This window comes from Alosa sapidissima, chromosome 23 (assembly GCF_018492685.1).
Source record: "Alosa sapidissima isolate fAloSap1 chromosome 23, fAloSap1.pri, whole genome shotgun sequence".
Taxonomy (NCBI): domain Eukaryota; kingdom Metazoa; phylum Chordata; class Actinopteri; order Clupeiformes; family Clupeidae; genus Alosa; species Alosa sapidissima.
In genome coordinates, this window is record NC_055979.1 from 5,728,658 (window position 1) to 5,744,632 (window position 15,975).

Consider the following 15,975-nt stretch of genomic DNA (forward strand, 5'->3'; position numbering starts at 1 on the left):
ATTTGAAAGCATATTTTCTGTGTGCTCGTTGTTTGCTCTCTCAGGATTTCTATTAGTTTGTGCCGAGACATCAAAGAGTAATTGTGATCATTAGGGCAACCATTTTAAATCTGCTATATTGGAAGAATACAGTAGTGTTTAATCTCTCCATCTGAAAGTATTAACAGCTATTATCAGCATGCAAAAAAGCGGGGCAACTCTTTTTTTAGAAGAAAGGCTTAGATCTGCTAGCATATTGTGAATACTGTATGTGTGTGTAGAACCTTCGATATGGACACTCAGTCTCTGTCGCTTATGCTATGTTGTTCACTGGTCAAGCATCAATCAGCTCCTGCCTTCATCTTTATATCTCTATAACAACAAAGTGAATACCCGATCATGTAGAGAGCTATGCTCAAGGTTTACAGTATGTCATTCTGCATGTCTAGGAGAGGATAAATGAAACAGAAAGGTTATGTAAGTATGCATGTCTGCCAACCTCCCAACCTACCTGCTGTGTCTTTATGTTTATCTGTCATTTTCCCATCTTCTGGCTTCCATGCCTGCTCATCCAGTCTACAGACATCAGTTGTATGTTCCTGCCACTATACCCCTACTGACAGTGCCAGAGGCATACGTACAGGAATCAGTGTAGTGGAAGGGAAATAGACAACATAAATATGTATGGTTTATCTCAACGGGATATGGAGCCCAAGTCTAACATACATAGCCAATTTCCACTGACAGAGAACCGGCTTTTTTCTGGTTCCCACTCCAGATGTTGAACTGTTTGGAGCATTTCGACCAAAAAATACATTGGTTCGGGACCTGAAAAGTTGGTTCGGAGCTGAAACTAGAAAATAGTTGTTTTTCTTCCCTGCGAACCCAGCATCGCTTAGAGCCGTTGAGATAGCACCTTTAAGATAAAGAGCACACTGATCGCTTGCTGTCTTGCAAACACTTGACTAAAGTTTCGACACTACCCTGTCTTCCTCAGAGTCAACCTAACCCGAATCAATCCTCCTGAGAAGCACCTGAATGCACAGTTTCCTAAGGATGATGCATGGAATGCCCTACTTTAATTTGACAGCACTACTGTCATTATTATCTCCTGTTAATGCATATCCTTATCTCCTGTTCATGCATATCCTTATCTCCTGTTTACTGTATGCATTCAACACCCTGTTGTTGACACATCCTTGTTCTGTTCAAATCTGGTGAAAAAATGCAGGCTGGTTCTCTAGGTAACCGATTCAAGAACCCACTCTCTGTTGGTCAAACAATGCCAAGAGTGTGATGAATGACAATTTCTTCAGTGAAGGAACACATAAGATAAACTTTGACCCTGATTGCACATCTAAACTTCCCAATACTAATAATAGGGCAACTCAATTATTTACACCGAGGCAAACAAATATATTGCTCATATATTATTCAACACTTAGGGAAAATAAGTGGGAATGCAGCCAATGCTATTGTGGTAAATAAAGTCTAGATACAGGGATATGTCTAACCAGGAAGATGCATAGAGGTTCTGCATTGCATGAATCACTTAGATTCTTTGTAACAATGAAGGGAAAATCGAAGCAGACTCAAAAAACAATGTCTCCCTATACAGATAGATAATGGAAAATAATTGATCAAATATTCATTTACCAGCTGGTTGGCACCAGCAGGAAATGCTAAATATATCAGCAGGAAATATTTCAGTTGGAAGTGCCTCCTGATGTGAAAATGGCAGACAAGCCTTTCAAGTCTCTGAAACCTGAAATTCCACATTTCAGTCTTGCTTTCCCATACTGTCACTCTTCAGACTGAATGATGGACATGAGATTCAATGCTTGGAGTAGGCTACTCTACTCCACTCCAACTATGCATTTGGATATGTTTGGATATAAATTACACAGTAACTTACTTCTAGGCTTCCCTTATAATGAATACTCACTTTAGAAAGCACTTCAAAAGCATTGAACTAGATATAACTACGACTAAGGTCTTACCCCCCTATATGATCAGCTGGGAACATTACCATACAATATATAATTGTATGCATGCAACAAGTTAACACAGGTTTTACTGTATCTCAAATTGATAAGATTGAGTGGAATCACTGTTGCAAAGAAATAAGACAGATGTGGCATAAGCATGTGAAGCTATGGATAAAAAGATGCCCCAGCGCAGAGGTTGTGCAAATGAACAATAGAAGGTGTTTGCTGGCCGTGTTTCCCATCATGCGTTCGCTCATCTTAACTAGGCAGTGGCATTTGGAGGAAAACATGTTGTTTAGCACCCCACTGCATATGCTGCTCAGGGCACTTTTAAAAGCACCATAATGGGAGACATTCATTATAAAGAAAACAGGAAAGGTCAGGGTGCACACTTTTGTGTCACTTTCTTTTTTTCAGCAGAAATGAAAGAGCCAGAGAAAGAAAAGAGAGGGGGGGGCGGGAGGAAAAGCACTCAAAGCTCTGTGGTAGAATACCCTATGGAGTCCAGCCAGCCTACCTTTGCTTTCTTAGCTAATTTTTCAAAGTTAAACCTGTGGAACAAAGGCAACGAAATACAGAGAAGAAGACCTACGCAGCACACTTGGCCTATGAGAGAGAGAAGGGGGAGGGGGGATCATTGTTTTCTGGGTAATACTTTGAACATATCACAGGCACACAACACCGCATGAGGAAACCTGGCAAATGTGAATCTGGGAAGCTCTGATTTTATTGTTCAAAATGGCAATTTTGAAGAAAGAAAAAAAAAAGAGCAAAGGAAATGTGCACAAAACATAATCTCCTTTGATTGAACATTGGTATGAGTGAGTGTAGCTGTTACACCAGATGTACACATATAAGACACATGTTAAGGACACTATTCACCTGAGGGTATCACGTCATGGGGCACATTCATTTTCAACACCAAAATCAAGTGCTTCAATTATACTTATGACTAACTTAATGCAATTAATTAGGATATGCATGGTGTTACACGATGTACTGTAAGCACAGCTCATTACAACTGAGCAGCTGGCAGTTGTGGCACGGAGAGAAACTGCATAACAAGGGTAAAATGCAATGAAATGAACCTACAGTATGCTAATGCAGAATGGGCTGGGCATTTGAAACACACCAACACAAAATTGCCACACAGGTCAAGACTGACAAGTATACAGGGCATACCTTACAGAAGGGCATGTGATAATTTAACAGGCATTGGTTGGCCTATGAACATTGTATATTAATAGATATGAATGAACTAATTTAGCTGGAGTTACCTAGCTTGGGTCTTTTTCAGACCTTTGATCTTTTAGCAATGGAACATTTATGACTGAGTCATAAATGCTGAAATCAGCTATTGAAGTTGCATTTTCAAATGTGTGCTTACATACAGCTTCTATGCAGCAGAGAGAGGGCCCCGCAATAAGGCTTTTCTTCAAATACAGTAAAGTGGATATTCAGTGACGATTCAAATATTATCAGGGATTAGTCAATGACATTGCATAGACAAACAAGACATGATATTGCCTGGAACATTTGACCACAGTTTTTTGGCAATACATTTCAAGGGAAGTTTTTTGCAGGGAAAATGTGCCAACAATACCAGCATGTTTCTAAAGCTTAAGTGGATTGCCAGTTGGCTGGCATTCTCCTATTCATTTGTATAGGGAACCGTAAAGTGCATCCAAGTAAATGAACAGTGATTACTTAGGAAGGATCTCCCTTAATGTCTGTACTATTTGGATACACCAAACATTGCTGCATATTAAACCATTATATCTCTTCCACACCAACGAGTTCAACCTGACCCACCAATCAAACAAGTGTCTCCTTGTTGCTACACCACTGTGTTGCTAGATTGTGTCTGTTAATGCAGAATGTAACACCTGCTTATATTGACTCAAGCACAATTACCTCTTCTGCTCTTTTCCAAATGATTGCGCCCAACCTTGCTAAATCACATTAAATATGTTAATTAACTTATTTGCATTACTTCCCCCAACTATTTTGTTCACATAGGGATGGCCAATTTGCATTTTAATATGGTTGAATCCACAAATATAAACAATGTGCAGCTACAAACTGGAGAAACTGTAAGAGTTTACCAAATTTGCTCGGAGGATTATTTGGCGTTTTATTTTTAATAATTGATCAGTTCTTTCAAGGAATAAACACCATGGTAAGTTAACCTGTTGTATTGTGTAAGACGCTCAGAAATGATATATATAGCCTCGGAAACATAGAGACATCGAGCTATATCCTCACTTGAAAGAGCTTGTGTGGACAAATAGGGTGAAGAGTTAAATGGCAATGATATTATTACATACTCGTTAATCTGACTCCATTTGATTAATAATTTGTATCACCAATCAATTACCAAGTAACTAGTTTAGCAGCTATGGAGGAGAATGGCATGGCACACTACGAGAATTGAAGTTATCCGATTGGTAGGCAAATGAACAATTTAATAGGCATTAAGTATTAAAGGTAAATGTAACCAATATCACTTCAGTTCAATGTACAAGTACAAGAAACTATGATCAGACTGTTGCCCACGTTACAAGTATTAATTCAAAACATGAATGTATTATTCACAACACATATTTACAGAGCAATACTGTATGATAATGAGGTTGGCCTATCTCACCACAAGACATCAAGTAGGCCCAGGACTGAGTTATCTCTCAGTAGAGGGGCCAGAACAATGAGCAAATGGTCAGCTAAGACAATACAGTTCAAACACAGGCATCCACACATGTAAATTGAATGCAAAAAGGCATTCTTTAGAAAGGCATAAGGTTTGGGCAAAAGACGGGCCTTACAAAAGCATAGCGGTACATGATATGACCACCACATGGTGTTGTTACCCGCTACGCAAAGAAAAATAACGCACATTTCCCAAGTTCTCTCCATACCCTAGTCCTGCAACAACTTATATATGCATGAGAAATATATCAGTTACAGTGCCACTGTGGATGGAATTGTGCATCTTAAGAATTTAGGAGTGATACAAGTTGAATTCATTTTGAATCTTAGGCATGCATTTTGTTGAGTGAGCCAAACAAAATTAAATGTGAGCAAATGTGGTTAAGTGCACACACATTTCTGAATCATAGCTTAAAGGGATATTCCACCATTTGGGGAATTGCAATCATTTTCCACCTCGCCTCGAGTTAAACAATTGATTTTTACCTTTCTCCATTTCATCCAGCCGTTCTCTGAGTCTGGCGGTACCACTGGCGATACCAAAGAGTCTTGATGGTCTGGGTTGATTGCGCAAAAACTGCTTTTGGTCTTTTGGTGGTCTCAGGCTCTCAGCTCCTTTTTGGCCTAGTGGGGCTACATGCCTGCCAAGTTGCATGCGCCCCCGTGTTTCAATGCCCCAGGAATCTTCGACTTGCTTTAAAAAATCTGGGGGAAAAACCCCAGTCAAAACCAATGACTGGCGGTCATAATGAGAAACTGAGCTTTTAATCCAAACACTGCCCATGCAACAGACAAAATTGCAAATAGCGATTCAAATTAAGCCAGTGTGGATGGACGCTACTCTATCATTGTATTAACCACCTTCCATAACTAATGTATCCAGCAAGAGTTATCTGCATGTTTGCAGAAAATGTGGTTTAATGTGAGACTTACCATACACTCAACAACAGGCATCTGAGTTTAAGAAAAAGACAGTTTTGCTAAGAGCTCTGCCGACCCTCCAATCTGTTCTGGAAGCTCATTGTTACCCAACACAACACATGTACACCTGACAACCTGTGAACAGGCATCATTCTAAAACACTGACATTGTGTATTTATTGTGTAAAATCCAAAACATTCGTTTACAGGGCTGAAACATGAACAAACTGCTTCAAAAAGGCTATTCAATGTAGCATTGTACTAAGCAACTTTTGCACTCATTAAAAGTGTACTTGTACACACTTGTTAGATACTTGTCCCAGTGTATCTCCTTTCATGAAATACTTTGTAAAGTGCCGTTCTTTTATTCCACTTGTCTGCTGAATGCTGTGCCTCACCGTGCTTTGTGGCAGGAAATGAATGTAATGTTTAGTTGTTTAGCAGTTGTGTTGAAATATAAATCGCTGAGACCACCTTTGACCAGACCTTTGGCCTCTGGGAAGAGACGATGCATCAAAGAGTTCTCTGTACCAAGTGCTGCAGACACAGTTCTTATCTGTTTTTATTTTTGCACATCACGTGTTTCTTTTTCCATTGCTTCACATGTTTAATTACACTGAGCTCTAATCACACCCCTCATCAGAAATGACAACCACTGTATCCATGACAACACCTCTGGCAGACACCGAGGTCTGGGAGATGATAGAATAGATTACGACAAGGTGACAGGGAAATTATGATTGATGCTGAGGTTTCCGAGCAAGCAACACAAATTCAAGTGGCAATTTAATCTCTCCATTGATGCTTGTCTGGGCTGTCAGTATTTCTGTCATTTTTTTTTTTTCAGCCAAGGGTACCAAAGATTGACATTTAAGACAATGTGATGTCCAAATGACTCGTGACACATAAAACACATGAGACAAATGTGATCACAACAAACACAATTAGAAAAGCAGTTGCTGGGGAAATAGAAATGTTCGTGAAAAAAAACATCTTTCCAGCAAAGAAAAACAGAGTACACAGCACGGCATAGGAAGGCAAAACAATTGAGATATTATTTCACTTTTTCCGCATCAAAGGAGGTTAGCATGACCCCAAGCAAAGCTATGAACAAGAACATATCTGTGCACTGCCTCTAAATCCCTGTCATAAACTAGACCTGAGTGCACAAATCCCATGCATTTTATATGTTGGCTTGACCCTTGTTATCTTAACTCTGTTATTAACTGGATTGCTTCTTCAGCTACATCCTCTGGGCTTGGCTCAATTTGGTTGAGGACACAAAGGCACTAAATTGTGCATGGTCTGTTGCAACTGCACAGAATTGTCCGCTGAAGCAAAGAGAGGCGCATTAGATGACTTATTGGCTATTTACTCCCTAATTTTAGATATACACTGTAGTCATGCACAATCAAGCCATGTCCATACAAAATATATAAAAAAACAAATATGTCAGTTGTTGGTGCCCATGTATGTTTCAAGTGTACTACAACAACCTGACTTTCAATACCATGGCATACTTGTTTTTTGTTTTTTTGTTTGTTTTTGGGTTGTGAGATCCATATGTTTCTTGGTACCCATAATATCCTGACAATCTATAATGAGTGAACATAAATGTTGTTTTGTAAGGCAGGGGGAAAAAAAATACCCTCCTGATAAATTATTAGCAGCTCCACTTGTGACACTCAGGCCTGAGGGAAGATCTGTGTTGTCAATAATGAAAGGCTGAGAGAGTATTATCAAAGGACTTCATTTAACTGTGGGGACCACACAAGTCCCACAGTTCCTTAGTCTTGTCAATGGATCTTATTACTGGAAATAAACAAACCTGTCCTGCGTCGTATGAAGAGACACGGTTTGATCACTGTGCTGCAATAACACCACTGACATGCACACGCACACGCACACGCACACGCACATGCACACACTCACACACGCACGCACGCACACACACATGCACACACTCAGAAAGAGAGAGAGAGAAAGTGAGATATATATATATATATAAAGAGAAACACACAAACACAGAGAGAGAGAGAGAGAACGAGAGAGAGACACATCACATATTTCCTGAGAGTGCAGAGGACACATCACATCAAGAGCAATAAGAGGTAGCATCCTATTCTGGAATCAATTTGATGTGTTCAGAAATGCTTACGCAGGTTTGGACGGTGATGCATTCTCATTTAATCACCCACAAGCTGGATTCATTTGACGGATGCATTTTTTATGTGTGTTAATAGCCATTCTTGTAAATGTGAAGATATTTGACTTGACGGAAGGTGCTGCTGTTCTCATTTCTTTCTTTTTTTTAGGGGGGTGGTGTATTTTCCAGGCCTTTAGGTAAACTATGTTTAAACCCACATCCATTTAGTCTTTAGACATAGTCTTTTGTGAGTGAATGTACAGTACCTGCATGTGTGTTTGTGTACATGTGCGTTTGTGTGTGTGTGTGTGTCTTTGTGTCTGTGTCTGTGTCTGTGTCTGTGTGTGTGTGTGTCTGTCTGTGCGTGAGATGCCTGACAGCCTCACCAATTGTGCTAGCCTTGATCTGTCTCCAAAATTACTGGAGCACTGAGAGAAACAGTGCCAAGAGGGACACATTCAGCACCTGGGTTTAGCTGCGGCTCACCTTGGAGTAGAGGTGTGACCATGTCCACTGTGCCTGTGTTTGTGTCATGTGGGTCTTTATTTTGTGCACTCTTATGTGTTGTTGCTACTGTTGTGTGCGTGTATCTTTGTGCATGCGTGCGTGCGTGCGTGCGTGTTTGTGTGTGTGTGTGTGCGCGCATGTGTGTGTTTTGTATTTGTGGCTGTGTGAGTGTGTTTGTGCTGGGGGGTCTGACAAGGTAAATAGAGAAATAAACTCAGGAGGTTAGCCAAGGCCGCCTGTACCCTCCTTGTTCAGTTCAGTCCCAGCTTAGTGACACATGGTTGTGCCCATGTAATCCTGCAGTGAGACAAAGCAAACAGGAGCCACCAAATAAAAGCTCATATATAGAAATGGCCAGCATCTCAATATAGACAGGTGGCGTTCTGCACCTGGGAAATCAGCCTGTGTTTGTCTTCATACAGGTGCTCTCAGTTATTTTTATTTTAGCTGGACAACAGTTATTTTATTCCAGCTGGACACAATTATATTATCTCTAAAACACAAGTAGAAATAGATTTTCTAACAGTTGATTGGCTCTCAATTTTGTGTTTATGAAGCTTAAGCATTATTACCCAATACACAACTCTAATAATAGCAGTCAAAATAAAGAGAAAAGGTGCTATCTTACATGCTTTTAGATATGCAGCAGATAGGGAAACAGGTAGCCTGCACATGACATATTTTATGAGATGATTATATATCATACTCAGCCATATAAGCACAAACTGTAAGTAAAAAGTTGTATTATTATTATTATTATTGCAGTTATTATTATCATGCATTTGTCTACAATAGCACAATTCTATGTTCATCAGTGTGGCATTGCAAACCTTGGCCTCTGGAGTGGTCCTCTCATGTAATAGACATAACACCATAGAGTTAGCTTTCAGCACACCTGCAGTGCTGTCCACACCTCCCAGTCCCTGTCTGTCCTATTTGTAATTCAAATCCTACATCAAGACATTCTGTTGAAAGACACATGAGAGGTGGAGATATCTTCTATATAAGCAATACATTGCTATAATGCATGCCATCATACACACACACACACACACACACACACACACACACACACACACACACACACACACACACACACACACACACACACACACACACACACACACACACACAAGAACAGTGAACACACATGAACACACACACATATATTGCATAAATGGTACCTTTACTTATAATGCATGTTCCTTTGGACACAGACATGTGCTTCTGACAGGAAGATTACTAAGGATACATGCAGTGTGGTCCAGACAGATAAAGCGTTCAAACTACTAGGGGGCTGAAAAAAAAAGAAAACATCTACACACGCATGGCGGAAACCCAGGCCTGTTTAATAGTGCTGATATGGTTTCAGTGCATTTAAGCGAGTAAACATCACATTGTTTTGATATCTCCTTTATGTAGCCCGAAGACCTAGAGCAATGAAATGATGTTGGGTTGGAAGTCCACTCAGAGGGAGCTTCCTGCAATGTAAATATGACCTACTCATACATGCAGTTCAGTACATTTCAATAGACATGGCATACACTACATCCCTCCATCACCCGGACCTTTATCATTTCAGTGATTGTAACATTTGAGCCCTACTGAGGATGTATAGGCCTACTATGGTGAATTAAATGATTTCAATATGATTTTTTATTGTTTGCATAAAATAAAATAAATTCTTAGTGGATGTTTCTTCTTCAGTCTTTGTCAGCTGTGCCTGAAGGCTGTGTTCATGTATCCGTGTTACCACAATGTCAGCTTCTCACCACATAACCTAAAGCCCCGTTAATTTGGCATGATGTGGCTGTGTTCACACTGTGCATCATGCCATGTCTAGGGAGATTCACACACCAGCCTACATGCGTGTTGATCTGCACACACCTGTCCTGTTCCATATGTTGATTTACATGATCACACACACACACACACACACACACACACACACAAACTCATGCATACATGTACACACACATACTCACTCACACATACATGCACACACAGTCGGCCAGTCACACACACACACACACTAGCACTAGGGAAAGCCATCTGTACACGCAATCTGACCATCTCCTATGGCTCCTCCTCCATCAGTGTCTGGCAGTGCGGCAGGAGGACAAGCGAGGAGGGACCGGCGGATTGCTGCAGGCATTGACCCCTCTCGCCCAGGCCAAGTCAATCCCCTTCCCCTCCCCTGCCCCCCCGGACCTCAGCCCGAGCTCCAGCCCCAGCGCTGTCCCCACTGCACTGCCCTGAGACTGGCCCGCCCACACTCTCCCTCAGTGCCTCAGGCAAGAGATGAGGCAGCTTGTGGCTCCCCTGCTGCTCCCCATTCTCCCATGTCCCCCCGACCTTCACTGACATTTACAGGCACAGGTGACGAGAAGGGAGAGGATCTCTCATTAACCAACTGAGCTAGGCCGTGTGTGTGTGTGTGTGTGTGTGTGTGTGTGGACTTGCAAAACATATTAAACTCCTATCTGCAGGTTACCCTTGCCCAGTAACTGTTGCGCAGCATGTTTTGGAATAATATTATTGTAATGTTGTCCACACATTTTTTTTCCGCTCTCATCCTCATCTGGCAATTCCTCCCACCCTTAGGAGACCATGTGTAATATTCTGATCATTACTTTCCCATTTCTGCCCTCTTGGGCGATGTAATGAGAACGATGAGAATGAGATGGGGAATCATTTTTCTTCCCTCTCAATTTTTCCAATCCTAATATACCCAGGGAGCATTGAGGGCCTGGTTCTCCAACGTTCTGTCTGTGACCAGTGCTGCGTATAGGTTCTGCAGGGTCAACTCCATCTTTTCTTTTCCTTCATCCTTTCTTGCATTTGTCCTTTCCCACTTTCTCCTCATTTCTTCCAATATTGTGGTTGTTTTTTTCCCCCCAGGGAACAATTTAACAATGCCACGGTGTGCTCCAACCCCAAGTCCCCAGACTTTTGAGATTTGTCAGAGTTTTCCGTGTTTGAATTTCATGAATGCTTATTATGTTGTTGATCATTAAACAAGCATAGAAGGGAGGAGGAAAAAAAAAAGCTCCCGCTGATCGCCACCTGGTGATTAGGCGACATCCTGGAAGTTTGCGGATTCGCAGAGCGGAACGAGGCCCTGGCTTGTCAATATATCGTTGGAATAAATGCTCTCTCTCTGCTTTATTATTATTATCACCCCTGACAAGGTTAAAGACCACTTTTACCTAAAATAGCAGCGTCTCTTCCCACTCCTCCCTACTCTCCCCGCCTCCAAACACAACTAGCAAAGACTTGTTGGAGCAATGAGGGAGGAAAACAGCTGGAAATATATACTAAACGCTTTTAAAAACAAGCTTAGCTTAAAACATACATGTAGCAGTCACTGTGGCATGCATTATGACCTAGCAATGAATGCCATATCATTCATGATTTTAAGTGTTATACTGCAACTCGTAATGAATCAGAAACCAAATACATGGGTCTGCCTCCTTGTCTCATGTTGCCACTTTACTTGTCTTTAATGATGCTGTAAATCATTCTGTCATTTCACTGCACTGAGCTGCCCAGTAGGGGAACGCTGATGGCTCTTTCTCAGTAATTAGCAAAGGATATAATAAAATCATTTCAAATGTGCACCCACAGATTTGTGTTATTGCTTTTTTTGCCATTTGTTTTCTTGATGAGTAGAAAGATTTGTCCAAATTACAGTTGATGGAGAAAAGAAAACAATTTTCAGACCCCAGGTGATAACTGATCACGGTTTCCCCCCTCTCTCAGTATGGACTAAATCTCTGCAATCTTATTCGCCAATGGGGTTTGAATTGAAATGGCAGCATTGCTTACAATGGCCCTTTAATCTGCTAATTAACATTGCTCATCTGATTTCGAGGTGGGGCGTGCGGCAGTGTTGCCACCGAGCATCATGCCAGCATCAGGCATCATAATTGTTTCAATCCCTCGCCGTTGCTATGCAACACGTTATAACTGGAATTCTTGCCTGGCTTTTTTTTAATTTCTTTTAATGCACATCTGCATTGAACTAGACACTAGTTGAAAGCATTGAACCGCCACGTTATTACAAGGTGGAATGGTTTGCCTGGCTAACGCAGTAATAGCTGTAGTATAAGATGTCAGACCTCCTCAGGTTTTTTTTCTAGATCTTTCTAGACTTTGTCAGATTAAGATGGTGATCCCTAAGGTTTGCAAAGGGCACAGAGTATTTCTGTAGATTGAGGCATGGGCAAAGGAGTTCTGTCGAGCACACTGGGCATGATGCCATATGCAGGTACAATCAATATCAATGATGTTCAGATTCAGTCATGAAAAAATATGCTCTCTCTCTCTTTCTCTCTCTCTCTCTCTCTCTCTCTCTCTGTCTCAATGGATCTGGATGAAAAAAGACTCCGATATTGAGAACATGACTGCTGGTGTATGTTTACCTCTCCATTTACAATGTGCATCTTAGAGAAAACCAAACAACACAACACAACACAACCAAGCAGACAGATCTTATTACTGGGAGCTTGATATATTACTCTAAAAGCCCAGTGTTCTAGAAGAGGCTCGATTCGGTGTCGTACAAATGCATTTGGACTTAAACACTGGCATGCACACTGCAGAAATATCGACGCCAACGTTCAGCCGAGTTCAGACACAACTCCCCCCGGTCCTTGTACATACTTATCTATGCCATAGAGTGACTGGGCCGGGCGAACAAACTGGGAGGCAAGATCCACTGGCAGCACGAGGCTCCCAGATCGAGCAAAATTAGTAGAGAGAGAGAGAGAGAGAGAGAGAGAGAGAGAGAGAGAGAGACATTGTCCAAAGTGCTCATGTCTCATGATGAATGCGTGGCTTTGATAGCTGCAGTCTTAGCCAACCACTGCACAGGGAGGCCAAACAGGAGGATAGTTGGGTAACGCTGGGTTTTGACGTCATCTCTGGACCCAGATCCAGGTTTTACTATTATCACTTAGAACATTGGGTCGCGATTTTGGTCCGATCACATGCTGTCAGTCTGTGGGGTAGTTTAGGCCACAGGGCGAGAATCCTGTTGGAAAGGAGAAGTGACATACTGACAAGTATCACAGATATGTTCATGGAAATACGTTAGAGCCAAATATGTGTGCCCCTTTTTCACTCTTTCACACTTGAATAGGAAATATGTGCAATATGTACAGATTTATGATCATTTAGTAGGCCTATTATGAATGATCAGAGCATTGACTGCCTTTACAAAAGCAACACTATTGCATGGGCCTAGCATTTCAAAGTAGTTCTAGTATGACCTAGATGCCCTCAATTATCCTTTTCTTTGCTGATCAGGACAGACTAAGAAACTGGATGTCAAAGAAAAACGTTTCCAATGCAAGAGGTCAGAAACAGCAAAGGTTAAACTAGAAGCTGAGCCATTGACTTACCATTTCTTCTATATTCATATTTATTTATTCCACTGCTTGGTTGAATTTCCCATTGTCCTGTGTTTTATTTATATATATATATATATATATATATATATATATATATATATATATATTGCGTGTACAGTATATACAATATATGTTTTTTACATATATTTGTTTAGATGTGCTAGGGCTACAGAATCTGTATAAACAGAAAGAGACATTAAGTATTTAACTGTACAGGGACAGGTAAGGTAAGGTCAAAAACAGCTTCTTTGCCTGGCGCTGAAGTCTTTTTAGTTGTGTCAGATTAGATGTCCTTGGATTGTGTGAAACATTACAAAGGGAGTATTTCACACAAAACAGACTTGCTGTAACAGCACTGAATAGGTGCATACTAACGACTGTTATTTTCAGCCGTGGGCCCCCCCCCCTCCCCCCCTACATATGTTTCATACCATCATTTGTCCAGGAGAAGAGTAGAAAGCTGGCACCCTTGCGTACCCCCTTTGTCTCCTGCCGTGAAAGCTCGTCTTGACTTTTCCAACCCATCCAGGTGGAAAAGCTTTTCATTTGTTAAACAAAGTGGAAGGCCGCCACAACATTCAACCATAATGGAGACGGATGACGGTAACATCCCAGGCAACCCAAGACAAAGGTAATTACCGGGCCTGCCACGAGCTCGGCATAGATCACCGCTCTCCAAAAGCAGTCTCCGTCTCCGCTGAACGAGTGACTCCTGTCATAGGGGGAGGGGGGGTCACGTCCAAAATGATTAAAAATGGAAAATGTCGAGGACCCAAGTCTTTCTGGCGTGATCAACATAAAAGCCTTCCCTTGGCAGCTGGCTTCATGAGGCCACAGTGGTGTGTGTTTGATGGTGTTAAAAATAAACTCCGAGTTGCTCATTTGCCTCTCTTGCAGTGCTGTTGTGCAACCCTATTGCCATGGTTGCTGTGTTGAAGTCAACACAATGATCAAGTTCTCCCTTTAAGACAGTAATTAAGAAGGTTAATAGGCGAGACAATAATTACACAACACATTCACATAACCTGTTTTGTTTAGTATGCCAATCTGACTCAAGAGGAAATGCATTTATGCAACTTTCTGTATCATAAGATGCAGCCTAATTTTAAGATTACGTTTTTAAATTTGAGTATCATTGTATTTTTTTGTTTACTTCTATTTCAAGCCAGATTTTCAAGCCTTATTATGATACTGGGAAATGTCATAATACTTTGCTGTTAGCCTGTGTTTCCTGTCAGTTGAGTCACTGCACACTAGAAAGAGCTCCAAGCACAGTATCCTATTGAACAGGCACTCTCTGGCTCATTCATCCCAAAAGAGTTCCACAATGCTTATTCGGTGGATTCTGAGGAAACAGAAAATCCATTAAAGAACTGGTGCGGGTCCAGATTATATTGTAACATGAGGCACGTAGCGGCACTTACTGGATTATGATGGGCCTGTTGATTAATCTCTGAAACTCGATTAAACTTTCTTACTGGCCTATCGCATGCTAATTCATTTTGCCGCAGAAAGAAACACGTGATCGGAGGCACTTGTGGCTTTTGAAACAGACCCAGAAGGTTGCCTAGCAACGGCGGGAGAGAAGAAGAGGAGGGAGGGGAGGAGGAGGAAGAGGGGAGGGAGTGAGAGAGGGAGGGAGGGAGGGGGAGGGGGGCTGGAGATCATTGAATTGACCATCAGTGAAAAGTACTCGCTCTTGCTCTGCTTCAGAATGATAAATGCACAATAAGAAATCCCTGCAGAATGTTTGAAAGGCATATTGCTGTTGCGTCTAAGGAGCATTTAAGGAAATGCATCACTCACTACAGTGGTGATATTTCATTTTGTATTGTCTGAAAAGGCTGTGCATCAAGATTAACGGTAACGAAGCCGCACTTTGTGCCAGCACTGCTCCCAGCATCAGGCTGTTTTCACTGGGTCGTCCATATATCTCCCTAGAATACGGCTATTTGGATCCAGCACACATGCGAGTGTCCTAAGTGATATAGGCATGAGGTCTGGAGCAACACAAACAGGAGGACCACTGGTGAAGCCCTGCACAGAGAGGGCTAGGCAGAGGAAGTGTCAAATTGACTGTGAGAGCACAGAACTGTTTTTGCCCTGAGCCAACAGTTGCTATGGTGAGGGCTCTTTATTTATGAGTGGAGGATTTAAGATGGCAAAATGCACAATTACAATAGGCTCAAAATGGTGCACAAATCAAAGAGATATCATCTTTTTGTCTGTACCATTATTGCTTTAGAGATTGCAGTTGTTAGAGTATATGGGAACTCTCTACAATGCTTTCAAGAAGGATTTTTGTGCACACGACA